This window comes from Equus przewalskii, chromosome 32 (assembly GCF_037783145.1).
Source record: "Equus przewalskii isolate Varuska chromosome 32, EquPr2, whole genome shotgun sequence".
NCBI classification, from domain to species: Eukaryota; Metazoa; Chordata; class Mammalia; order Perissodactyla; family Equidae; genus Equus; species Equus przewalskii.
The window spans coordinates 7323666-7351354 of NC_091862.1; the positions used below are offsets into that span (position 1 = coordinate 7323666).

The 27689-nt window shown below is 42.5% G+C and overlaps 1 protein-coding gene and 1 long non-coding RNA gene across 9 annotated transcripts in view; one reads left to right on the forward strand and one right to left on the reverse strand.

Moving 5' to 3' along the window:
* PRKN (parkin RBR E3 ubiquitin protein ligase) overlaps positions 1–27689 on the forward strand; it is a 1214117-nt gene that overhangs the window by 934899 nt on the left and 251529 nt on the right. The gene's annotated exons all lie outside the window — the stretch shown is intronic.
* Positions 1454–27242, reverse strand: LOC139080814 (uncharacterized). Its single transcript, XR_011535616.1, has 3 exons — positions 27146–27242; positions 20850–20914; positions 1454–1884 (listed from the first exon to the last, which is right to left on the reverse strand). It is a non-coding gene; the product is annotated as an uncharacterized lncRNA (long non-coding RNA).

Below are 27689 nucleotides of genomic sequence, written 5' to 3' on the forward strand. Positions count from 1 at the left end.
GACAGTATTCATTTAAACAGAAGTCTACCTGTTCTTTGCTTATAGTCTGTTATGGAAGGGTGCAATTCTGCTATATTCCAAAATGATTTCTCTTTCGCTTTGGAGTTTTCTGGCTAATGGTTTCTTTGCATCTTATTTGCCCCAGCATAAAGAACAGAGCTCTGGATTAGTTCTCAGAAACCTGCTTTCTCTTTTCTATTCCACTACTAGGGAATTTGGGTTTTGTAAGTTATCAACTACCATTGGCCTTGGTGTCCTCTGTTGACAATGAGGAGGTCAGATGAGATGATTTCCAAGGTCTCGTTCAGCTCCTGTGTAATTCTACCTTTTTAATTATAGCCCAGAGTAAGGAGCTTTGCCTTCCCATCTGCAACACTTGACAGTGGCCGTCCCTAGACTCAGCTTCTTCATCATTAGATCAATTGGGGATGATACGCTGACATCACAGCGTTGCTTTAAGGATAAGGCATATGGAAGATCTTAGGACAATGCCAGCCACTTAGCAGATCCTTAATTCTTCCTTTCTCTTAATTATGAGAAAGTATTTAAAGAGGGAAAGTACTAACATTTGTAAATTTGTTTGACTTTTTTGAGTTCTCATTACCTGGCTTAGGTCTAGTAATGTGGAGGAAAACTATGATAAAAAAAAATCTAAATTTGTTAGGCCCAAGATGGATACCCTCCAAGTAAGTCACAGAGCTCTCCTCTCCTGGAAAGACCAGACTCCCAAGGCAGCCAACGAGCCTGGGTTTCCTCCATCCTTGTTTCCAAATGGCCTCCATTTCTGCTTGAATTCTCCTGCCTCTCTTGAGATGAGTTGAGTAGACTAAAAATTAGGAGTAGTTTTGACTGGTTAGGCTTTGGAAACAGACTCACTGATTTCTAGCATCCTCTATATTATTCACAAGCTGTGCACCTGTAGCATGTTGCTTAATTTTGCTAGGAATGCATTTCCTTGTCTGCAAGATGGGGGTAGTTATTGTGTCCTCCTCACAGATTGTTGTAAGGATTAAATGAGCTATTTCAGGTAAGCACTTAGCACAGCGCACTAGAGAAGTGTGGGCTAATATCACGTCCCCCTATTGAGATGTCCCACCCCAGCCTGAGGACCCCCTCCTGCTGCCCTGCTCCAGGCCTTCAGAAGGGCAATCTATAGATTGAGCCCCCCTCCTTGGAAGCTGGCAGGAGTCTCTGGCTCCTTTCTTTGTCCAGCTCATCCAAACCTCAAGGTCAGCTTGCGTTTCTGTGTTTCCGCCTCTCCCTGCATTGCCATGTCACAGGCATCCATCCCTCCATGCTGACTCACCTGAGGGACAGAACACGTTCCCGTCAGTAGGAGTGACTCACTCACAAACCTCAGGGTGAGGGGTGATGTGTGTGGTTTTCTGAAGCCCTCCAGGTGGTTAAGACCCTCCCCATCACACACACAATATACACATGTTCAGCACCCAGCTTTAGCCCAGAATCATTTTTATTCTTCTGAGAAGAGAGACTTTGGACAGAGTGCCCTCCCATCCTCACGCCATGTGAGCAGCTGCCCCTCCCCCTGCGTCTTAGTCCCCTGCTCAAAAAGTCAGGTGAAATGATTCTGTGGACTGGGTTGGCTCACAGAGGCATGACAATGAGCGCTGTGTTTGAATGACAACAGTTTCAGGAAGCAAATAGCACCTCCGAAGTAGTGAGAAAACGGTTTTCTTTCCTCAGAAGATTCATTTGGCAAGAGAGGAAGTGATGCTCCTGGCCTTGCAATATCTCAGGCTATTTGACTTCACCATGCTATTTGACTCCACCAGGAAGAGTTGCTATCTACCGTCTCTGCTGTTCCACCGTAGGATGTGGCTTTTGCAAAATCCTTCTGATATTCTTCCCAACTCTCTACAATGTCTGTTGAAAAGTCAATAATGTTAATTTGTTTGATAAATTTCCACATATCCCAACCCTATTATGCTGTTAGCTTAATGCACTTGACTTTTTTTTTTTTTTAAAGATTTTATTTTTTCCTTTTTCTCCCCAAAGCCCTCCGGTACATAGTTGTGTCTTCTTCGTTGTGGGTCCTTCTAGTTGTGGCATGTGGGACGCTGCCTCAGCGTGGTCTGATGAGCAGTGCCATGTCCGCGCCCAGGATTCGAACTAACGAAACACTGGGCCGCCTGCAGCGGAGCGCGCGAACTTAACCACTCGGCCACGGGGCCAGCCCCTTAATGCACTTGACTTTTATCAGGTGTCTTAAAGATTCAATGTCACTGAAGGGAATATAGCATGAATTGAAGTAGCGTCGAACATCCTCAGTTGGAAGGAGGGTAAAACTACATAATGATAAACTAGAACCATGAGGCTAGATCTGCAATATGTTCAGCACAGAAACTTGTTTGGCAATCAGAAAACAAAAAAACAACTAAATTAACTCCTTTGGGTGTGTGTTGTGTGTTGTGTGTGTGTGATTTTGTTCCAAAATGTTTCTCATACCTTTACATTTTCTGGAATAAATATTCCAGTTTTAATTTCTATTATACCAAATGAATACAATATTGTTTGGACAGTGAAGCCTGGAATAGAAATTCAATTGAAGAACCATAGGTTTTATAGAGGGAGACACTTAATGATCTGCAAAGCTTTAAAGGGCTTATTGAATATTTAGAAACAGACACATTTTCCCGACAACTGGATTTATTTTGACTTTCATTATTTCAAGGTGACTAAAAACAAAAGTGAATTTTTTTCTAGTTTCATATTAAGTGAAACAGTGAGATCCATTGAATCAAGATGCAGTTCCATCCAAATGTCACAATATTAAGCATGAGGATTAATGGATAATGTTTTGGCAATTATTTTTATTACCTCTACTAAGTAAAGACAAAGTTCCAGTGCTGGAAAAATTCAGAGATCCTGATTTTTAAAATGTTTTTTATCATGTTCACATTCACGTGTTCATGTTTATGTTCGTAACAGAAATCATTACTGGTCTTATTGACAAGAACACTCAGGTGAAGAAAGGAGTCTGGAAAGATGCTCAAAGAAAACTTGGTCTAGTAGAGCTCCCCAGGGAGACTGCAAGAGGGAAAGCCTGGAGTGCTCTGTGGGGAGCCCCAGTTCCAGGTGGTATCTGTCAGGCTGCTTTATCATTGAGAAAGACAGTGCAAGGGAGGGGTGTCCATGGGCCACATGGAACCTCACCAAGCCACGCAAGCAGCTTGGCACAGGTCATTCGTTGGAGGCGATACATGGCATCAATAACATCCACCGATAATTAGAACCCTCTGGGGAGCTTTAAAATAAAAATAAGGATGCCCCAGTTTCACCCTAGAGATTCTAAGTTGATTGATCTGAGAGGGTCTTAGTATCTGTATTAGTCTGCTAGGGCTGCCATACCAAATGCCACAGAGTAGGGGCTTACACAACCCACAACAGACATTTATTTTCCCCCAGTTCTGGAGGCTTGTAGTCTGAGATCAAGGTGTCAGCAGGTTCACTTCCTTCTGAGCCTCTCTTTTTGGGTTGTGGGCAGTTGTCTTCTCCCTGTGTCCTCACGTGGTCTTCCCACTGTGTGTGTCTGTGTCCTAATCTCCTCTTCTTATAAGGACACCAGTCACATTGGATTAGGGCCCAACTGGATGACCTCTCTTGCCTTAATCATCTCTCTAAAGACTGTATCTTCAAATACAGTTACATTCTGAAGTTCTAGAGGTTAGGACTTCAAAATATTAATTTTAGGGGGACACAGTTCAACCCATAACAGCATCCATATTTTTTAAAGTTCCCCAGGTGACTTCAAAGTGCAGCCAAAGCTGAGAGGCCCTGGCATACACGTAGCAATCCTAGGAAAGCAGCATCACATGGTGAGTAAGGACACTAGGTCTGTCAGGAGCCAAGTTGCCTGGATCCAAATCCTGGCACTGCTCCTTACCGGCTGTGCAACCTGGGCAGGGGACTTCATCTGTTTTTGTCCCCAATCATTAAAGGGTGGGGTCATTGAGTATCCACCACATAAGATGGTTGTAAGGTTTAGTTCATGTGAGCAGTTCCTGGACCAAATTAAAAGGTCAATATCAGCATTATTATTTTATGTTTGTTTTATTAGGAGAGTATGGATGATTGAAAGTCTAAATTAGGAGTCAGCAAACTGTGGCCCATGGGCCAAATCCGCCTGACTCCTATTTCTCTAAGTAAAGTTTACTGGAAAACAGCCATGTACCTTTGTTTTTGTATTATCTGTGGCTGCTTTCACAGTACAATGGCAGAGTTGAGTTCTTGCAACAGAGAACCTATACCACACAAAGCCTAAAATACTTACTGTCTGGGCTTTACAGAAAAAATTTGCCAATTGCTGGTCTAAATCAATAGATAGATAACACTTGTTATGGTTAAGAGCCTGGGTACTAATTGTACAAACAAAGGTTCCCATTGTCCTTTGTTTGAATTTCCGTTCAATTACTGGCTGTGTGACTTAAGGCCATTTATCTAACTTCTCCATGCTTTAGATTGATTCTTCATCTGTAAGATAAGGTTAATAATATAAGTATCCTTTGCTAGCTGGATTCGTTTGTTTCCCAAGTTACTCTCATAAATTCAGAGAACAAGAGAGACACATTATCTAAAAATATTTGGTTCCTGTGTTTGGGATAGCAAATTTCAAGTAACAAAAGATACCAATCCCATCTCAAAGATATTAGCTAAATCAACCCACTCTAGGGTTTCACACTTAAAACACTGACTTATTTTAAGAATTAAGGGACAATGTACATAAACATATAGCCCAGTGCCTGGAATGTGATCGATGTTCAAGGCATGTTAGCAAAAATGGCAGCAGGACATTGCTATTATTAACTGAATTGGTGTGGGGAGGTGGCCGCCATGCCATGTCCTCATTATCGTCTTCACTCATAATGCCCCACTCAATCCTGTCAATTCCACATGTAAAGCAGAAGTAGGCAGGCAAACTTCACAGCACCCAGGGCAAGAATCAAAAAATAAATGAATAAATAAGCAAAAAACAGATGCATACAAGATATTTCACCCTGCACTCTTTTAAAGTCCTCATTAAGCTCATTACTCTCCCAGAAAAACCAACAGCATCATCTAAACTGCAGAAGACCAGAGGGCAGGGCAGCTGAAGTTGCACACAGTGATGCTGGAAGGATGATGAGCAGATGTGGGGCTGCAGTGCAGGGCTATGTACGTGGCCCCTTACATTGGGACCGTGCATTACATGTGGTTCTCTGCTGGAAGCTATACAAATGCATCTAACTGGATCCTTACACAGTACAGTGTTCGCTCTCTCCCAGTTTTTAGTCAAGGAAACTGAGACTTTGGAAAGTTACACTGTCAAAGGACACACAACCAAGAAAAAGAGTCAGGATTCAAACCCAGCTCCAGGTGTGTCCAAAATCCATCTCTCTCCCAGTTGGGATGACTGGGCCTTGGAGGGAGAGACAGACATATCATGTAAGCAAAGAGGGGCTCTTGCTGTCCCCCGAACAGTTAAATCCTTCCAGTGGGTGCTTCCCCCAGGTGACCCCCCCTACATCACCTGATAAGGGTTCCCTGACCACCTCTGCAAATGCCCGGGAAAGGGAAGTATGGGGCAGGCCCTACTTCCCTCTGCTGCCTTGCCCCTGCTTTCTTCACCAGCCCACAGCACAAGGCAAAGTCTTGGGCACAGATGGCATCTCTCCCACCAGACATTGGAGGGTGACAAGCAAGCAGCTGGTCCCTCCAGGTCCAGGAATCTGTCGACTTCCTCCTGAGACCCCTCAGTTGTGGGAAGGATGTAGTGGCTTCTGGAAAAATGAAGAGAGTTTTGCTGACACTCAGTTCATACAAAAAAGGGAGTCTGGAAAAAAGAATCCTGACTTTCAGAGAGAAGTATTTTATTCTACTCCTTCCAGAAGAAAGAAAACTTGAGGTCACAGAATTTACATGCCATCTGTAGTAGCTGGCATTTTAAAGAAGAAATGCATCGTGTTTATTAGAAGGGAAAAATTTTGTTAGACACGAGCTTTCAGATTGCCCGTAATCAACAGGTTCCTGTGTCTGGCTGCTGTGCCATTTATATATCTTTTCTTGAGTAAATTGTAAAACTACCCACACAATTAAGGATGATTCTTTCTACAGCTTTTGTAACCTTAGGCCTCATCTATGCTAATGAACAAAATGTGTGACGCTATGACTATCATGAAAACTGAAACAAAAATCTGAAGAAATAAATAAGACCTCTCTGCCCTGTCGAGCGCAGGAGTCGCTGGTTTCACTGGAATGTCGCTTTTAATTGGCAGCGGAAGCCGCTCCCTGCCATTGGTATGCAGACTTGGTTGGGTTTATTTTAATGTTCTTTGAGTGTTGAAGCTATCAATCTGAACAGACCATTTTAATGTACTGCTGGGAGAAATAGAATTCTAACCAGAGATAGTTAAGTACTTGCACTTTTTTATTAGTTTTTCTTCCCAGATACTTTCTGCAGTCCTAAATGGGATAAATTGGGGAAGAATGCATGTCAGGATGTGTTTTGATTTCAGTAGCTGTTTGTAGACACTGGACTTATTCCTTTTTTAGCTCTTGCGAATTTCCAATGGTTGCAAAGCACTGAGGAATTACCGTGTGTGTGTGTGTGTGCGTCCCCGTGCACATGCATACCTAGTAACTGGTATAGAAAAGACAGAAGAGAAATGCAAGAAGACAAAATGCCTCCAACTACACATAGCAAAATACCATTTCAAAAAGCATTTTCATGTCCCCATGGAATAGCAGCTATCTGATAAATTCCTGGTAACACAGAGTCATCCTCATGTTAACATGGATCCATTTTTTAAAATTAGGATGTTTTCAAGCTGTGAGAAATTCCTTTTCTGGATTATTTTATGTTCTATTTGCATTTATTCCTTTTGAATGCCTGTAATAATTCGTGTTGTGGATTTGTTACATCTGTTACTTGACACTTTTCATAAAGCACATCATGAAGCTATTCTCATCTTATCTTACCAGTCTGACTATGAGAGACTTGAAAGTCTTGAATGCCTTACTGGCACACCAGTGCTTTGCAGATGTTAAATGCTACATGGGTTCATTTATAACTGCAGGAATCATTTTTTTGGAAAATAGTCCACTCCTGGAAGCCCACCATTTTGAAGGCTTTAAGTAGGTATTTCTGGTACTTGGCCCGTGGTGGGCATTTCTCCTTTACTACAGCTGACTCCTGCATGCTTTCCCTCACCTGTAACACAGATGCTTGGCACCTCTCTCTCCTCCTCTTCTGTCTGGCTGTGGCTGTGGCTATGGCCGTGGCTGTGGCTGAGAGCACAGTTCCAACGAGGTGGCAGTCACAAAGTAGAGTGCCTGGAAAACACAGCCCCAACTCTCTAAGGCGGTGCTGCCTCATCTCTTGAGGATGTAGATGGTCCCTGCAGGATTGTCATTGTCTTTGATCCATTTTATCTGTGACCAGCAATTGAGAAGAAAACAGTTGTTGTGTTTAGACACTCACATTTGCTGTGTCTCTTGGTTCTCTTCCAAGTGGGTGATTGCCGCCATGTTGTCTGTTTTTGACAATAAGCTGTTTGCTAGCAGGGAGCAAGGTGTCTTTTTTGATCCATCACTGCTTTCCTTGCCCAAATGCCTGGTGTAGGGCCATCGGGGTGGTGGGTGGCAAGCATCTTCATTGATGGTGTTAATGATGATGATGATGACAAGAGAAACTTTGGATGCCTGCTGATCCATAGTGTCCAGGGGGCTCCGAAATTTAAAATTGATGGATTAGGTGGAACCAATGCTTATGAGTATGTGGGTTTTATTCTAGTGAAATGACAACTGTCATGTACTTTTGAAACTTTACAAGACATTTCAAAACAATGTAATTCTTGGAAGCACAGGAAGATTTTAAGATATTCTCTGCTTTTGGAAACTCACTAAAATTAAGTAAATTTGGTATATTAAATTTACTTTATTTCTGAAATTTAATGGTGATATTAATTATAATGTCAGTAGTCATTTCCATTTATAGAGAACATACCATGTGTGTCACACAATGCTGGTTACATCAAAGCATCTCATTTAATTCTCACTACAACTCTACAAGGAGAAGGAGCCTCAGAGAGGTGGCGTGACTTACCCGCGCTTTCAAAAGAGGAAGTTATTGGTGGGGCTCGAGCAGGATGAGTGTTGTCAGACATTCAAATCTCAATTTGTCAGACCCCAAAGGCTCTGCTTTCCCTTTTATGCTGCCAGCTTCCCCAGAAAGAGTGAGACACACTCAAGCATACTGTAAAAGATATATGCCTTTGCAGGGTAAAAATATTCAATCAAATTGGAAACTGAAAAGGCTTTTGTTATTATGATATCCTGGGTGACTAAACAAAATGAAATCTTATGTGAGCTCATTGACACAGTTCTATTCTGAATGCACCAAAGCTCTGTGAACTCCTTCAGCTAAAAACCTGAAAGCATTTCACAAAGCCTTAAGCTAGAGACTGGGGCCTTGCTCTATTGTGACAGTGAGTGCCTTTGAAAGGGTTTGTCAACAAAGCTTTTATCATCATGAGCAAGGCTCAGAAATGTGGGTCACTAGGTAACCACTGTCGCCCCAAGGTTTTAAGTCTGATCAACTCTCGAATTAACTGATTCTTTGGCACTCAGAGCTATTTGTAGTATCTTCCTGAAGATTAAATAGGCCGAATGCCAGGTGGGTGTGGAGGGAGGCGTGGAGGGCAGGAGTGAGGAAGACTGCTTGAATGAGCTTCCCAGACCCAGACTCAGGATGTGGAACATTGAAAGAAAGAGTGGAGCCCAGGGCCAGGCTGGGGAGGGACAAGATGGCAGGCTGGGAAGGTTGGCGAACCAGGAGATAATGGGCCTTGTGTGACCAACTGGGTAATTTGGACCTCATGGGTCAGGTATTGGAGGCTTTAAGCTGAGAAGTTATATATGGACGTTTTGGAGGATAATTAATGGAAATGTGGAGCTAGAGTTAAGAGAGGCCCGATGAGAGGGAGAGAGTGATTTGGGAGACCATGCTGGATACAGGTAGAGGCAGTGAGGCCTGCAGTGCAGGCTTCTGAACTTGCTCTTGACTGCACCACCCACTTGGATTCTATACCTCGTCCTTGGTTCTCAGTTGGGCTCTGCTAACTGATAGTTTTGCCCTGAACCTCTCCTGGATCTGAATCATCAATTCACATCTATTGGAGTCATTTTCCTAAAACACTACTCCAATCAGGTCATATCTCTGATCAAACACCTGCAAACACTTTCTTGCTTCCTGAGTAAACCAAGACTCCTTGAGCTTCCGTAACCTTCCTTCCACCGATCTCTTCCATTAACTAAGGCCCCCTTGCTTCAGTCCGAGTCCCAGGAAGCCACCATTACTTAGCACTCACCTTCTTCATGAGCCCCGTGTCTTCCCAGCTCTCTCTCCCTCTCCTTCACTTCTTTGCCTGCCCATAACATCTAAGCTCCAGCTTATATGATCCCACTTTTTGAAGATTTTTCTCAACTATAAATTATCCATCCTTTAAATTCTTACAAAACTGCATGTACTGCAAATGGATCTCATTATGGATTCTAGTATTCTGGTTATTTGTGTGCATCGTAAACTTTCTATTGGCTTCCTTACCTCAAGGACACGTGCATTACCCATCCATGCATCCCTGCAGGGTCTAACATAGGCCCGCATGGTAAATGTCTGCCAAATGAATGAGTGAACACATTAATTAATTAATTGATGGTTCCACAGTGAGAACAGAGCATTAGGCATGGCCGGTTCTGGAGATGCCAAACTCCCTCTTCTAGGTGCCATTTCTCTAATTCTCTAGAAAGTCTGTCTCCTGGTTCTTAGCTGGTTGCAATTTCATCCTTTGGCTAGCGAATATTGAGGCACTAAATGTTTACCTGCATCTCCTCAAACAACATAAGATGGACAGCCAAGTCATTGCAGCTTTTTATTAGACTGATATTGTAGGAATGACGTTGACTCTTAATCTAGTTTTTCCATAGAATAAGAAAGGAAAGCAATAAATCAGTATTTGGAAATATTGTACTCTTCTGTTGTCCAGCATTGCTCTAATCGACATGATACATAGTATAATTCTTGTTGTTGTTGTTGTTGTTAATTGTCAGTTTATTTTGGCCACAAAGGACATACCTACAAGCCAAATAAAGGAAGGGTAAGTTCCCAGAGGCATTTGTAGGGCATTATAAACCCGTGAAACAAAATGTATTCCTAAATGAAGGTTTTAATTGAAATCCTCCGGCTTTGTGTCATCACTGAATGCAGCGCAGGTTAAGGTAGCACAAATGCATTGAGAGTTTCAGTCACCCGGGTTGACGGAAGCAGCAGTAAAGCAGGCCCGGTCAGTGCTAATTGAGTCCATCCCAGAGTTGTGGCCATTTGTGCCCTAAATTGGAGATCACAGGTACCAGCAGCCAAAGCAATAAAACATCTCTTTCATTTCCTCCAGAGAGCAGCACATCCTTTTGTGTGGGTCCCCCAATCTTTCTAGAACTCTCCACCAAAAGAAAAGGTCTTCAAAGGTCTTCTCAGTTGTTTATAACTGACTGCCTGGTAACAGGTTTTATGGATGTGTTTGATGACACTAGCTACACTCATCTTTGGAGGAGGAAAGTGCTTTTTATAATAAAAAAAAATCTCGAATCAGTTTTATTTGGCATGTCAAACCCCAGAACATGTCACATGACACAGTGACGCATGTACCATGCTCCGTGTGGTTCTCTTTCTGGTCAACTACGCAGAGTTATTTCAGAAAACTAGACATATATTTTAATGGTCCTTTGATTCAGAGAAATGAAATTTTGCTGAAATGTTTCTCAAAAAATTGTAATCTGGAATTCTTCCAAGATGGCGCCGTGAGTAGTCCTCTTTGTCTCTCGCCCTTCGAGTCTACAATTATTTGGACACTTATCGCTTGACAAAGGATATCCAGACAGCATCTCAGGACGTCTGAGACACCCACGCGACTATACATCGGAAGGCGGACGGACTTTCCTCCGGGAGGATGTGGAAATAGGTGAAAACTCTCCGACCCCGACGGGCAGCCTAGTACCCGCAAGCGGCTTTCTTCCAACGGACGCCCCCAGAGGATCCACACACATCTAGGGCAGGAGCGAGAACACAACAGAGGAGCGACGGTGGAAACAGGTGACCAGAACCCTACTTAAACCCCCCGCAATTACTCCTAAACGCAGAGGGAAACTTTGGAGTTGCACACCTGAGCCCGCGGGGAGAGTCTCTCCCCGCCATTGGCGGGGAGACCCGGCCTGGTGCTCGGGGCGCCCGGAGGGTCCCAGAGAGAGACACGGTGGGCACGGAGGTCTCCCAGCTGCCGTTGCCCGCCCCGTGGGACTAGGGATTGCCGGAGATCTCGGAGAGGACCGGGGCGGGGGATCTTTCAAAGGCGGGTCCGGCGACTCGGTGGGGAAGCGCCGGAGCTCCGCCAGGCAGCAGACAAAACTCTCTGTCTGCCGGTAGCAGAGGGGCCACGCTGAGCATTCAGAGCTCCCGGCAGAGGCCCGGACAGAAGCCCAGAGGGCGGGGCGACCCCCAGCTGCCGTTGCCCGCCCCGTGGGACTAGGGATTGCCGGAGATCTCGGAGAGGACCGGGGCGGGGGAATTTTCAAAGGCCGGATCGGCGACCCGGAGGGGAAGTGTCGGAGCTCCCCCAGGCAGCAGACAAAACTCTCTGTCTGTCGGTAGCAGAGGGGCCACGCTGAGCACTCAGGGCTCCCGGCAGAAGCCCGGACAGAAGCCCAGAGGGCGGGGCGACCCCCAGCTGCCGTTGCCCGCCCCGTGGGACTAGGGATTGCCGGAGATCTCGGAGAGGACCGGGGCGGGGGAACTTTCAAAGGCGGGTCCGGCGATCCGGTGGAGAAGCGCCGGAGCTCCGCCCGGGCAGCAGACAAAACTCTCTGTCTGCCGGTAGCAGAGGGGCCACGCTGAGCATTCAGAGCTCCCGGCAGAGGCCCGGAGAGAAGCCCAGAGGGCGGGGCGACCCCCAGCTGCCGTTGCCCGCCCCGTGGGACTAGGGATTGCCGGAGATCTCGGAGAGGACCGGGGCGGGGGATCTTTCAAAGGCGGGTCCGGCGACCCGGTGGGGAAGCGCCGGAGCTCCGCCAGGCAGCAGACAAAACTCTCTGTCTGCCGGTAGCAGAGGGGCCACGCTGAGCATTCAGAGCTCCCGGCAGAGGCCCGGACAGAAGCCCAGAGGGCGGGGCGACCCCCAGCTGCCGTTGCCCGCCCCGTGGGACTAGGGATTGCCGGAGATCTCGGAGAGGACCGGGGCGGGGGAACTTTCAAAGGCGGGTCCGGCGATCCGGTGGAGAAGCGCCGGAGCTCCGCCCGGGCAGCAGACAAAACTCTCTGTCTGCCGGTAGCAGAGGGGCCACGCTGAGCATTCAGAGCTCCCGGCAGAGGCCCGGAGAGAAGCCCAGAGGGCGGGGCGACCCCCAGCTGCCGTTGCCCACCAGGTGAGGCTAGGGATTGCCGGAGATCTCGGAGAGGACTGGGGCTGGAGAGAGTTCCAGAGACCCAGCTTAGTAGCCTAGGGGGAAACCCTACAGGCTCACAGAAGCCTTAGGGAAAGCCTCTGCACAGCACCAGTAGAAGGCACCCAGCCGCCAGCCACAAGGCTGGAAGACCCCAGGGCAAAAGCAGCATAGCTAGGTGTACTAACCACAGACTGTAGAAGATGCCAATAGCTCTCCTGCGACCCATAGAGGACAAGTGAGATTTGGTGGGTGCCGACAGCAACCGAGCGACAAATAAAAGTGATCCCACCCCTGGCCGCTGGAAAAGCCCATAACACCGTTGCAGACCCCAAGGAGAGAGCGCATCTAGGTGGGCAACAACAGTAGGCACCTGTAGTCTGAAGCCCCCCGTGACGGCCCCCACGGCAGAGGAGGGAATCCAAAGGGCCACTGTGGCTACGAAGAGGGGCCCAGGCCCAGTTAGCATCTACGGACAGGGTTCCTGGTTGGTGAAGTATAAACAGCTGCTCCCCCCACCGCAGCAGCTGAAACAAGTGAAAGGAGCAACTAAACTCTATCTCCATGCGGAGGCACAAATCAACATCATCAAGCAATATGAAAAAATACATCAAATCTCCAGAACAGAAAGAAAGTAACAAATACACAGAAAACAATCCCAAAGAAAATGAGATATATAACCTAAATGATGATGACTTCAAAACAGCCATCATTAAAATACTCACTGAGTTAAGAGAGAATTCTGACCGACAACTCAACGAGTTCAGGAGCTATGTCACAAAAGAGTTTGATACGATAAAGAAGAACCAAACAGAAATACTGGAAATGAAGAACACAATAGAGGAGATTAAGAAAAATCTAGATGCTCTGAACAGTAGGGCCGATAATATGGAGGAAAGAATTAGCAATTTGGAAGATGGCAATATAGAATTGTTGCAGGCAGAGGAGGAGAGAGAAGCAAGACTTAAAAGAAATGAAGAAACTCTCCGAGAATTATCAGACACAATTAGGAGATGCAACGTAAGGATTATAGGTATACCAGAGGGAGAAGAGAAGGAGAAAGGGGCAGAAAACCTATTCAAAGAAATAATGGCTGAGAACTTCCCAAATCTGGTGAGGGAGATGGATCTTCAGGTGACAGAAGCCAATAGATCTCCAAACTTTATCAATGCAAGAAGACCAACTCCACGGCATATAGTAGTGAAGCTAGCAAAAGTCAATGACAAGGAGAAAATATTAAGGACAGCCAGGCAAAAGAAACTAACCTACAAAGGAACCCCCATCAGGCTATCAGCAGATTTCTCAGCAGAAACTTTACAGGCTAGAAGAGAGTGGAATGATATATTCAATAATCTGAAGGACAAAAACCTACAGCCGAGAATTCTCTACCCAGCGAAAATATCCTTCAAATACGATGGAGAAATAAAAACTTTCCCAGATAAACAAAAATTAAGGGAGTTCATTGCCACAAAACCTCCTCTTCAGGAAATCCTCAGGAAAACCCTCATTCCTGAAAAATCCAAAAAAGGAAAGGGGCTACAAAACCAAGAGCAGAGGAGATAAGTAGAAGGACAACAACAGAGAGTAGCAGCTCTACATCAGAACAGATTAAACCATGGGACGAGAAACAAAGGAAACTGAAGAAAACCGGAAAACAAGACACAAAATGGTAGTGGTAGGCCACCACGTCTCAATAATCACTCTAAATGTAAACGGATTGAACTCCCCAATCAAAAGACACAGAGTGGCAGGATGGATCAAAGAACAAGATCCAACAATATGCTGCCTCCAGGAAACACACCTCAGCCCCAAAGACAAACACAGACTCAGAGTGAAGGGATGGAGAACAATACTCCAAGCTAATAATGAACAAAAGAAAGCAGGTGTCGCTATACTAATATCAGACAAGGTAGATTTCAAAGCAAAACAGATAAAGAAAGACAAAGAGGGACAGTATATAATGATAAAAGGGACTCTCCACCAAGAAGACATAACACTTATAAATATATACGCACCCAACACAGGAGCACCAAAATTTGTAAAGCAACTCTTAATAGAACTAAAAGAAGACATCAACAACAATACAATAATAGTAGGGGACCTCAACACACCATTAACACCAATGGACAGAACATCCAGACAGAAAATCAACAAGGAAATAATAGAATTAAATGAAAAATTAGACCAGATGGACTTAATAGATATATATAGAACACTTCATCCAAAAACAGCAGGTTACACATTCTTCTCAAGTGCACATGGAACATTCTCAAGGATTGACCATATCTTGGGAACCAAAGCAAACATCAATAAATACAAGAGAGTTGAAATAATATCAAGCATCTTTTCTGATCATAACGCTATTAAACTAGAAATCAACTACAAGAAAAAAGCAGAGAAAGGTGCAAAAATGTGGAGACTAAACAACACGCTTCTCAACAAACAATGGATCATTGAAGAAATTAAAGAAGAAATCAAATATTATCTGGAGACAAATGAAAATGAGAACACGACATACCAAATCATTTGGGATGCAGCAAAAGCAGTCCTAAGAGGGAAATTCATCGCAATACAGGCTCACCTCACTAAACAAGAAAAAGCTCACGTAAGCAACCTCAAACGACACCTAACAGAACTAGAAAAAGAAGAACAAACAAGGCCCAGAGTCAGTAGAAGGAGGGAAATAATAAAAATAAGAGCAGAAATAAACGATATTGAAACAAAAAAGACAATAGAAAGGATCAATGAAACAAAGAGTTGGTTCTTCGAAAGAATTAACAAAATTGACAAACCCCTAGCCAGACTCACCAAGAAAAGAAGAGAGAAATCGCAAATTAATAAAATCAGGAATGACAGAGGAGAAATCACAACAGATACCAATGAAATACAAGAGATCATAAGAGAATACTATGAAAAACTATATGCCAACAAATTGAACAACCTGGAAGAAATGGACAAATTCCTAGACTCCTACAATCTCCCCAAACTGAATCAGGAAGAAATGGAGAATCTGAATAGACCAATCACAAGTAAGGAAATAGAAACGGTAATCAAAAACCTCCCCAAAAACAAGAGTCCAGGACCAGACGGCTTCTCTGGAGAATTCTACCAAACATTCAAAGAAGACTTAATACCTATTCTCCTCAAACTGTTCCAGAAAATTGAGAAAGATGGAGAACTCCCTAACACATTCTATGAAGCCAACATCACTCTGATCCCCAAACCTGACAAGGACAACACAAAGAAGGAGAACTACAGGCCGATATCACTGATGAACATAGATGCAAAAATCCTCAACAAAATTTTGGCAAACCGATTACAGCAATACATCAAAAAGATTATACACCATGATCAAGTGGGATTTATACCAGGGACACAGGGATGGTTCAACATCCGCAAGTCAATCAACGTGATACACTACATTAACAAAATGAAAACCAAAAACCACATGATCATCTCAATAGATGCAGAGAAAGCATTCGACAAGATCCAACACCCATTTATGATAAAAACCCTCAGTAAAATGGGTATAGAAGGAAAGTACCTTAACATAATAAAGGCCATATATGATAGACCCACAGCCAACATCATACTCAATGGACAAAAGCTGAAAGCCATCCCTCTGAGGACAGGAACAAGACAAGGGTGCCCACTTTCACCACTCCTATTCAACATAGTTCTGGAGGTGCTGGCCAGAGCAATTCGGCAGGAAAAAGAAATAAAAGGAATCCAAATAGGTAACGAAGAAGTAAAACTCTCATTGTTTGCAGACGACATGATCTTATACATAGAAAACCCCAAAGAATCCACAGAAAAACTATTAGAAATAATCAACAACTACAGCAAAGTAGCAGGGTATAAAATTAACGTGCATAAATCAGTAGCATTTCTATACACTAACAATAAACTAACAGAAAAAGAACTCAAGAACTCTATCCCATTCACAATAGCAACGAAAAGAATAAAATACCTTGGGATAAACTTAACCAAGGAAGTGAAGGATCTATACAATGAAAACTACAAGACTCTCTTGAAAGAAATAGGCGATGACATAAAGAGATGGAAAGACATCCCTTGCACATGGATCGGAAGAATAAACATAGTTAAAATGTCCATACTACCTAAAGCAATATACAGATTCAATGCTATCCCAATCAGAATCCCAAGAACATTCTTCACAGAAATTGAACAAACAATCCTAAAATTCATATGGGGCAACAAAAGACCGCGAATTGCTAAAGCAATCCTGAGCAAGAAAAACAAAGCCGGCGGAATCACAATCCCCGATTTCAAAACATACTACAAAGCTACAGTGATCAAAACAGCATGGTACTGGTACAAAAACAGGTCCACAGATCAATGGAACAGAATTGAAAGCCCAGAGATAAAACCACACATCTATGGACAGCTAATCTTCGACAAAGGAGCAGAGGGCCTACAATGGAGAAAAGAAAGTCTCTTCAACAAATGGTGCTGGGAAAACTGGACAGCCACATGCAAAAGATTGAAAATTGACCATTCTTTTTCTCCACACACCAAAATAAACTCAAAATGGATCAAAGACCTAAAGATTAGGCCTGAGACAATACGTCTTTTGGAAGAGAATATAGGCAGTACACTCTTTGACATCAGTTTCAAAAGAATCTTTTCGGACACTGTAACTCCTCAGTTGAGGGAAACAATAGAAAGAATAAACAAATGGGACTTCATCAGACTAAAGAGCTTCTTCAAGGCAAGGGAAAACAGGATTGAAACAAAAAAACAGCTCACTAATTGGGAAAAAATATTTACAAGCCACTTATCCGACAAAGGGTTAATCTCCATAATATACAAAGAACTCACACTGCTTAACAACAAAAAAACAAACAACCCGATCAAAAAATGGGCAGAGGACATGAACAGACATTTCTCAAAAGAAGATATGAATATGGCCAATAGACACATGAAAAGATGTTCATCATCGCTAATCATCAGGGAAATGCAAATCAAAACTACACTAAGATATCACCTTACCCCCGTTAGATTGGCAAAAACATCCAAAACCAAGAACGACAAATGTTGGAGGGGTTGTGGAGAAAGAGGAACCCTCATACACTGTTGGTGGGAATGCAAACTGGTACAGCCACTATGGAAAACAGTATGGAGATTTCTCAAAAAGTTAAAAATAGAAATACCCTATGACCCAGCCATCCCATTACTGGGTATCTATCCTAAGAACCTGATATCAGATATCTCAAGAGTCCGTTGCACCCCTATGTTCATTGCAGCATTATTTACAATAGCCAAGACGTGGAACCAGCCTACATGCCCAGAAACTAATGATTGGATAAAGAAGATGTGGTATATATACACAATGGAATACTACTCAGCCATAAAAAAAGACGAAATTGGCCCATTCACAACAATGTGGATGGACCTCGAGGGTATTATGTTAAGCGAAATAAGTCAGTCAGAGAAAGACGAACTCTATATGACTCCACTCATAGGTGGAAATTAGTATATTGAGAAGGAGATCTGATTGGTGGTTACCAGGGAAAAGGGGGGGTGGGGGGAGGGTACGGAGGGGGAAGTGGTGTACCCACAACATGACTAACAAAAATGTACAACTGAAATCTCACAAGGTTGTAATCTATCATAACATTAATAAAAAAATAAAAAAAAAATAAAAAAAAAATAAATAAAATAAAATAAAATATATCCAAGACATTATCATTTCAAAAAAAAAAAAAAAAAAAAAATTGTAATCTTTATTAGCTCATATAATAGCTGGATCTTATTTCTTTTATTTGTAGGATCTTCTTAGCCCTTTTGATGAGGCCAACAAGGTCTTTTGCTTTTTACACTTTTATCGATGCTCTGGTTCTTTCAGTGGAACATTTTGAGAGAATGCAACTTGTGGTTGGGCAGGGCCTGGACCAGCAAAGCTGGGGACATCTGAGGATGCAACCAGAGTTCAAGGTTGGCCTCTTCAGCTTTGTCAACCTACTCTAGAAGCTCTCTGCTGTTCGGCAGCCACATGCACCCTAGGACTTCAGGGTAAACAAGTTCAATTCCAGCTGAAATGAAAGTATATCGTAATGTCCCCTTTATTGATCTTTAATTGTTGAATGAAAGCTTTGTACCCACTCAAGGGACTTGCAGCATCAGCCAGAGGCCTCTATAAATTCACGCAGAGTGGTACCCCAGTCTGCCCAAGTTGTGATAGTTTCTGGAACCATCCTTTCTTTGGTTAGCCTGGTACAGAGTAAGAACCACAGGAAATCAGAGTTGTAGCACCAACACAGCCACTAAACTGGTTATACCACAGCAGGCCAGTTACCTCATGTTATTCATTCAACAAACAGTAAGTAATTAGACCCTGTTTTGCCCAGGCACTGAGTGGAGGGTAGAGATACAAAGGTGACCCACATTATAGGGCCCAGTCTCTTCGTCAGGAATGAAGAAATTAGATTAGATGATGTCCAAATTTAAATCTCTACAATTAATCTGCTTTTAATTTTACGTTGTGCTATAATCAAACCAATTCTTCACGTCAAACTTTTGATAGGGGCTGGTAAGGTAGACGCCACACACTCAGCCTCCAGCTGCTCTTCCCCAGTCTCTTTGTGAGGAAATTTGTGTGAGAAACGAGGAGGATTAATAACCCCAAGAAGGCCTATGAATAGGCCCCGAGCAAGAATGTTCTAACATCTTTTAAATATACCTGTGTGCTGAGTCCCGAGCTGGCATTTTATATACATTATCTCATTGAAATCCTAACACAAGGAATTAATCTCTCCCTGTTAAGAAGTTCTACCTGACTGGCACTTTGCCCCTCTGAGCTGATGCCTCAGGGATGTGTTATATTCAGAAGAAATACAAGAGGAGCCATCTACTCGAAAAAGGGACTTTTCCTGGGGAAGAGTTCCAAATAAGAAATGCGGCATAAAATAACATGTCCTAAGTAACACATGTACAAACCAACTTGTGTTTTTACATTTATCTCAAGATTATTTCGTGTTCTTATTTTCCAAATATTTGGTGATCATTATTTATAAAGGGTGATTCCTCTATAGAAATCCAGCTCACCATACCTTCCCGACTTTCTTCTCAAGCACTTTTCAACTGAAAAGTAACTCACAAAAGGGTTTTAGGACTAGTGTCATTCTTTTAGGGAATATTCTTCAGCAAATTATCAGACCAAGTATTTTAATAAAAATGACATCAGAAAGTAGAATGTGTACATGCATCTGCAATCCTTGGGTTTCCGATGGGATGAAATTACGTTTCCTAAGATCTCAAAGTCAAAGGCATGTAATTCAATGAGAAGCAGAAATGAATGCTTTTCTCCCAATGCTAACATTGCATGATTGATCAAAAGAGCTAAAGATTTATTATAATTTTCCTTCTAATTTTTGTTTTTGTTCTTGCCTTCTGCTGAAGCATGAAAGAGTGCCAGAGGCAGGAACCCAGGTTTAATGGACCAAAAGTATAATCTGAGAGAGCATCTCCCCAGTTTAAACGCATTTGGAAATGAGAAAGTATTTTAGTATCAATACATTGTGTTACAATATTTTGAAAACAAACACTCTGGCTTAAATATAGCTGGGATTATTACTTTAGTCACTCAAAAGATCATCTCAAATATTTTCTGCTTTCAGGGAAGTTTTAAGGCTTGTTTCATAAATTGTATTTAGCCTTTTTATTAGAATTGGATATAGCTGTTGACTCCACTAATGGATTTTATGTGTGTCTACTGGTGTCCCCAAACGAAATTGCTGTAACTAATGTAGCACTGTCTCTTTTTGTAACTGTTAGCTGCTGAAAGCAAAAGAGAAATTTGTCTAAAGTCAAAATATTAACAATTTTATTTATTACAAGATGTCAAAAGGAGACAGCATAATTTCTGCTAGATTCAAAACCATAATGAGAGCTCTGAAAATATTTTTCATAATAAGACTTTCTTCCGGTAATTCAAAGAAAAATGAAAAATTAAAGTATCGTGTTTATTATCAAATATTAGATGACCCTTTGGTAGGAAGTCAAAACAATCATTAAATTAGCCAGTTCAACATAAGCATAGAGATTTCTTATTTCTTTCAAGCATAACCATGTGTCGACTGGATATTAAAATACATGTGCAAGGAAAGATGATTCTTTTTTTTCCTTTTGCTCCCCAAAGCCCCCCCGGTACATAGTTGTATATTCTTCATTGTGGGTCCTTCTAGTTGTGGCATGTGGGACACTACCTCAGCATGGTTTGATGAGCAGTGTCATGTCTGTGCCCAGGATTTGAACCAACGAAACACTGGGCCGCCTGCAGCGGAGCCCGTGAGCTTAACCACTTGGCCACGGGGCCAGCCCCAAGGAAAGATGATTCTTACCCAAAGCCAGGTCTTCTGTTTGTCTCCTCTCTCCATTATTTTCTTTTTACCCAGTTTTGGCTGATCTGCAAAAACAGTGCAGTTCCATCAAGTCATTAAGGAAATGATAGGTGGCACTAACACAAACTTAGAAAAAAATACACGTACTAATGTAACTGATAATGAAAGAACATGGCTTTTGGATTAAAAAGCAATGGAATCTTGTAACATTTTACACAAGAGCTTTGTTGAAATTGCAGAAAAATAGCAAATATTTTATTTGGATTTTTTTTTTTAAAAATGCAGTTTTTATAAAGCTGTCACTCCCTTACTGCTGTGTATTTTCTTAAGTTAGAAGTAAGATAATATGTAAAAGATCTTCTAAGTAGTATGACACTGGAAGTACACAGACCCATATTTTTGCATTTGCTGGAGAATATTAACTTGGAATCCTTTTTGGATCTATTATTCATACATTCATTTTAAATACTTCTGTCTCTGTATATACATCTCTTTTATGAGAAAATGTGGTTTAAGAGGCTGGAAAACTAAGTTGTCACTGTATGAAGCAAACCAGAAGCTAAATAGGAGGTCCCACTTTCTCAGGGACATCACAAGCATCCATGAAGATGCCAAACAGCTGCCCTTCACTCACTTATCCATAGGCTCTTGTGTTCACCCCAGGGCTTTATATTTTATCATATTTTCACATTATTATGCATCATGTCTTTTAGAAACAAGGTGGGGCTCGTGAAATCTGTTGCAAATAGCTATAGCTGATGGAATAATCAGCTAAAGAAATAAAAGTATAAACGAAAAGAGACGTTGCCAACTCTGACACACTTGCCAAAGGAGGCGAGGAGCACAGATGAGCCACAGTGGAGGTGATTTCTAAATTGTTTAGGTTTGATTAGATCTGTGTTTCTTTTTAACTTTGCTAGCACGTAGACATGCATGGCATTCTGAGAATTCAGTGCTTTAAACAAAACAATAAGTCCTGTTGAAAATTCATTTTGGAAGGAACAGGAAAACTATCCCGTTTGCGAGTTTCTTTTGTATATCCAGTTCTTTCCTTCTCTTCACTTCATTCCTCTTGCTCATAAATCAACTTTCCTGGAAGTCCTAATGCTAACATAGCCCCAGAGGCGGGTGTGATGTGCGGGAAGTTCTTGTAGGATAAGACGCAGAAGAGGAATATAAGGTCTCTTTCGGGCCCCAAGTGGACTGTGGGACAGAGAGAGAGACGTTAGACGAGGCTCATGAGGAGAGCTGTGTTTTCTGTTTCTCTACTCCCTGTTAGTGCCTGGGTCAGAGGAGAATCAGGAGCAGAGCGACTTCTGGTGGAGAGGGCCTGGATTTAGCGCCCCAGAATCTCCCTGGGGCCAGACGGGCTGTGAAATACATGTCCAGACACTCCCAGATGCCCTGGGACAAGGAAGGGATTTCATAGTACTGGCTACAGAGCAAACTGAGTCTACAGCAAAGACTGTGGGCAGACCTGCAGGCATTGCACTGGAATCGCAGCCAGATCTCAGAGGAGTACCAGCACTAAGCGAAGACAGAATCTTCACTGTTTGCAGAATTCAGCAGCCAAAGCCAGGGGAGCAAGTGGTGACCACAGAGGGCAAGAGAGACCATCACTGCAGAGCCAGCGTGGACCCAGAGAGCAGCCCAAGATCTCCATGTTGCTCTCAGCCACTTCTTCCCTCTCATTGGGAGAACACATACCCAGACACCCACAGTTGCCATCTTGGAAAGGAGGAGAGAGTTGGTGGATCTCTGAGGGCCAACATGTACCTAAAAGGACTGTTCTAAACAGAAAGAGACAATTAAGCCAGGAGAGGTTGAAACAGCCAAAAGGGGCATGGTGAAACATCCTCTCTGGGTAGGAGGGTAAATGGTGGCTTAAGAGGAAGATTAGATCAGATATTGAAGATTAAGAGGCTACATTTTTTTCTACCCCAGAGTGTTATATATAACTTTGCCACCATGACATACTAGGAATGAGTGGTATCAACATCTTAGACTGTTTCTCTTTCTCCCTGGCTCACACACTTTCTTATTTATGCATGGTCAGCAAGATTACCTGGATTACTATGTTTAAAGTTCCTTCCTGTGGACCAAACTGGGGTGGCACCATCAGGCAGCTAATGCCCTAACTCCTTCAAGTCTTTGCCGCCCATTCTCTCCCGGGCTGCCAGGGACATCTGGCAAGTGTCGACAGAAGTCAGAAACTCAGATGAAGACGTGAAGCACTGAATAGAAAGATGGAGAGGAGGCACCCTTTCACCATCACTGAGGATAGTTATACAAATCATAGACCCCAACCCCACTCCACTGCCTTCCAAGTTGACCATTACCTGGTCGAGAATCCTTATTGTGAGAAATGGAAGAGATGTATTGAGGAAGAAAAGAGATGGAGAACCTTTGCTGTAGATCAAATCAGGTTGTTCCAGGCCCAGTGCTTTATAAGAAGAGCTTGAAGACTTTTTTAAAAGCTATTCAGGGTTGACTGTGTTTTAATCAAAATATCTACTTTTATTTTTTAATTCGTTAACACAGATGAATTGTAACAAAAATTCTCATTCTATGGCTTTAGGTTCTTCAGATGTCCATGCACTGGATCTATCAGTTACTATCCCAACCAATAATCTATGTGAACTTTGAAATTATAGCCATAAAATCGGGAGGTAACCCTGTCCCAGAAATGCTAATGCAAATTGGAAATCCATAGTCTCCTAATTCTTCCCTCTGTACAGTGATAAGCAATGGTACTAGTGGTTTCTTTGATTTTATCCCTGAATTCTGTCCTTCTTGCGTTCTATATGACCCACACACAGACATAATTCATGACAAACAAGTCAATGCAGTGAAAGAAATTACCAAGGTTCATATAAGCAATTTTCAGAATTTCTTCTATTCATTCATTTTCCTGGGGAAAGGTGATGAAGAAACTGTCTAAGGACAGGGGGCAGTACAGTGTGGCAGTTAAGAGTCTAAAGCCAATGGGACCAACAGAAATATAACGTGAGCCAACAATATACTTTTAAACTTTCTAGCCACATTAAAGGTGAAATTAATTTTAATAATATATTTTATGTAACCCAATATATCCAAAATATTATAAAGTCAACACGTAATCAATATAAAAATTATTAATGAGATGCTTTAGATTCTGCTTTTCACACTAAGTCTTCAAAATCCAGTGTGTATTGTCAACTTTCAGTCATCTCGATTCAGCCCTGCCACACTGAAATAACCATCTGTGGCTAGTGGCTACGAGTGGACTCTGACTCCTAGCAACATTGTGTCCAGCAGAGCAGAACCCTGCCCAGTCCTTCTGTAGAATCCTCTCACCTTCCAGCGCTGTGTCAGACAATGCTCCGCTGCTGTTCATAGGGTTTTTATGGCCAATTTTTTGGAAGTGGGTGGCCAGGTCCTACTTCCTAGTCTGTCTTAATCTGGAAGCTCCACTGAAACCTGTCCCCTATGGGTGACCCTGCTGGTATTTGAAATCCCGGTGGCATAGCTTTCAGCATCACAGCAACACGCAGCTGCCACAGTGTGACAACGAACAGATGGATGATGTGGTTCCCTGACTGGGAAACGAACCTGGGCCATGGCAGTGAGAGTACTGAATCTTACCCACTAGACGAAAATAAAACAGTAAAATAGAAAAAGTAAGGAAAGAAAATCAGCTTATCAAGTTAGAGTTTCCCTGTAGTCTCTTAGCTATTCTGGGCGTCCAGAATTTGTCTTTTTTTTTTTTTTTCTTTTTCACTGAAGACAGTTTTTGTAAAGTTTTGCTTTAGAAGCTTGCTGAAAATTCCCATGCTAGTGAGCATATGTTCCCCAGCACCGTGCAATCTGTGTCCTCGTTACCTTTCTAGGTCTTTAGTCTTTTTGTGATTCACAAACCAACCTCTCAGACCTGGGGGGTTTGGAAACACTTCATACTCTGCTGGGACCTTTCCTCTCCACCAAGGAAAGAACTTCTGCTGCCCTCTGCTGAAAACTGCTCTTCTCTTTGGTTCATTTCCCTGTCACTTCCACTTAACCAGAACCACTCAGAAATGAAGATTCATATGGAGCCAACATGACAGCTCTTTGTTGCCCATTGTGGTTCCTTGACCTGTAGGCAGACAACAATCAAGGGCTCTCACTGGCAGCTGAAAGTGTCCTCAAATGAAAAAGAAATTCTTAATATCTTAATTATACTTATTGAAAGTAAGACACGAGCGAAGTTTTAATCTTCTAGATGGTCTCTCGGATTAAAATTAGATTTATACATTTGCATAATAAAAGTAATGTTGTGAAAGAAAGCAGTTGGAGTATGTGAGAGATAATTGCATCTGTACGAGCTGTCTTGGGGCAGCGCTTATTGGATTGAGCTCAGCATCAGACATTACACCACTGAAGCATTTTGCATTTTTATGTGGCACTGCAATAGAATTCAAATTTTATGCACAATTAGTCTGATATTGATGTATAGTTCATAGGTAGGTTTGGCCATAAAGCTGAGGACAAGCTTTTAGTGTAATTTGCTAGTATTTTTGAAGGGAGGGAAAAGTGATAGAGAAAAGGAAAGATTGCAAAAAAATTTAGGCAAGCAAAAAAATTGAACTTGCTTTTTTACCCTGAAAGTCGGTCAGTAGCATTCAAAGATGTGTGGGGCTTTCCAGGAGAAGCACCGAGGACCTCCCCTGCACATCTCTCATTGAAGTTGTTCACATCCTGGGGCAGCAAGGTCAGGAAGGGGAAAGGACTCGCAAACAAAATAACTTCTCTTTTCAAAGCAGTGGTTGAAAAACGGGAACCGTGCTTGGAGAATTAACGAGTACTGGACGTAAAATAGTGTTCCACACCAAATGCTTCACACACTCATAGGAAAAAATATATGTTGCAATTTGCTAGAACATGTGTAATAAAACCAAAGTAACATTAATTTAGCAAATTATCATGCATACAGATTAGCTCTTATGCCCATCCATAATTCCCCGCCAAAATGTGGAAGTAGACGGATAAAGAATTCCTGTGGTTTCCCATACGCTAGCTCTACTGGCACATTTTGATAAAGTTTAGGGAAATCTTAAGGATTTCACTTTCTCACGGTTCTTTTTTTTTATTCCAATTTATTCATAAATAAATCGTAGTGTTTATTAATGAACATAACAGTCCACAGACTTAACAAAAAGGCCTTTCTATTGGCAGTTCTTGCACTGGCTTTCTAGAATTTAACTCAGTCATAACATCCCATACAATCCTATGTGTACAACAAAACCATTGTATAATCTGTTAATTTGTTCAAATCCCTCTATGATGAAAACATTGTTAAAAAGAAGCCAAAAAAAAGTGGATACCATTGAGTCACCATACTAAAGTTTATAATTACATGTCCCCTCGAAGACTCTGCAGTGGCTACAAAATGTGCCTGTTCCTCTCCCCTGAAACAGAAATGCTGGTTTTAAGATAATTTATTTTGAAATCTTCGTGAACATATTTAAAAGCTTTGAGGAAATGTAGATTGTTAATAATGATGCAGGTGAATTTTAGTCTCATCAGCATTTTCCTGATTTGCCAATGAAGTGCTAAAAATATTTTCCAGTGCAAAAAGAATGCATTGAAAAGGGAGGTGCTCATCACAGGGGACATTGCTTCATGCCCTAATTTTCCCTTCAAGAGTTCAACTTTAGTTTAAGGTTTAAAGTCTTGTCCTCCCTACCCCCCCAGAAGGGCGAGGCTGGCACAAGCCTGATGTGTTATGTTGCTCTCCCCCATGGAGAACATTTTGCTCCAAGCTGCAAAGGCCACCGAATCAAAGAAGCACACAGAGCTCTGAGTCAGGGGGCAGCTGGAGGCAGGAAAGCAGGCAAGGGACTCCAGACTGGTTGACAAGCCTCGAGAGAGACCAGCGGTGTATCAAAGTCAGTCCATGAAGCAAGAGATAGACAGGAGGACTCAGAAGATAGGAGCAGGGAGAAAGAGAAGAAAAGAGCTAGAGGTAGTCCTGGACAAGGCCTGAGTATATCCATTAGAGTTATTTGAGGCTGTATGCAGTAGAAAACCCAACTGCAGATGCTTACACAAGTGGAGGATGATTTTCTCATATCCCAAGAAGGTCAAGTGTAAATGGTTCCTGGCATTGATTCACTTTGTTATGTCAAGGCAGATACCTATGCAGTTCCTCCACCTTTGTCTCACAATCACATCAAGGCTGCTGCAACTCCAGCCATCAGCTCCCACTTCATGCAGGAGAATAGGGAAGAGCAAAGTGTGACCTCTGTATCAGGAAAGAAAAAGATAAATTAGAAACCCACCAGAGACATCTGCTCCGTCTCATTGTCCACAACTGTGTCACTTGCCCCACCTTTGCTGAATGAAGGCTAGACATGGGGACTGGAGTGAGGATCCATGGGCCAGTCAGCACTGCTACCACACCCTTTGGCTGGCCTTTATTTGTCAACAGTGGCAGTTATATTTATACAGTTGGACAAACTGGTGGGTTAGTGGTCATTCAGGTATCCTGACTCATTTTTCTCTTAATCATCACTCTACTCTTTTCTCCTAGCTAAAATTTGGATCTGAATTTTATGCTATAACCCCAAAGCCCATTATTAAGGACAAATGAAAAGCTGGTGGAAATTTACAGAGGTTAAAATTGTTTTCATTTCAGTGAGTTCTGAATACCTGACCTAGGAGATATCCAGGGTAAATATATGTTATATATACTATTAATGTTAATCTGTTATGTTAATTAATGTAATTAATAATATAATATTATTTCAGTTATATAGCATGTTACTATAATATTGACTAATAATTAATAGTAATATGTTATTAATATATTTATCTCCTGGATGC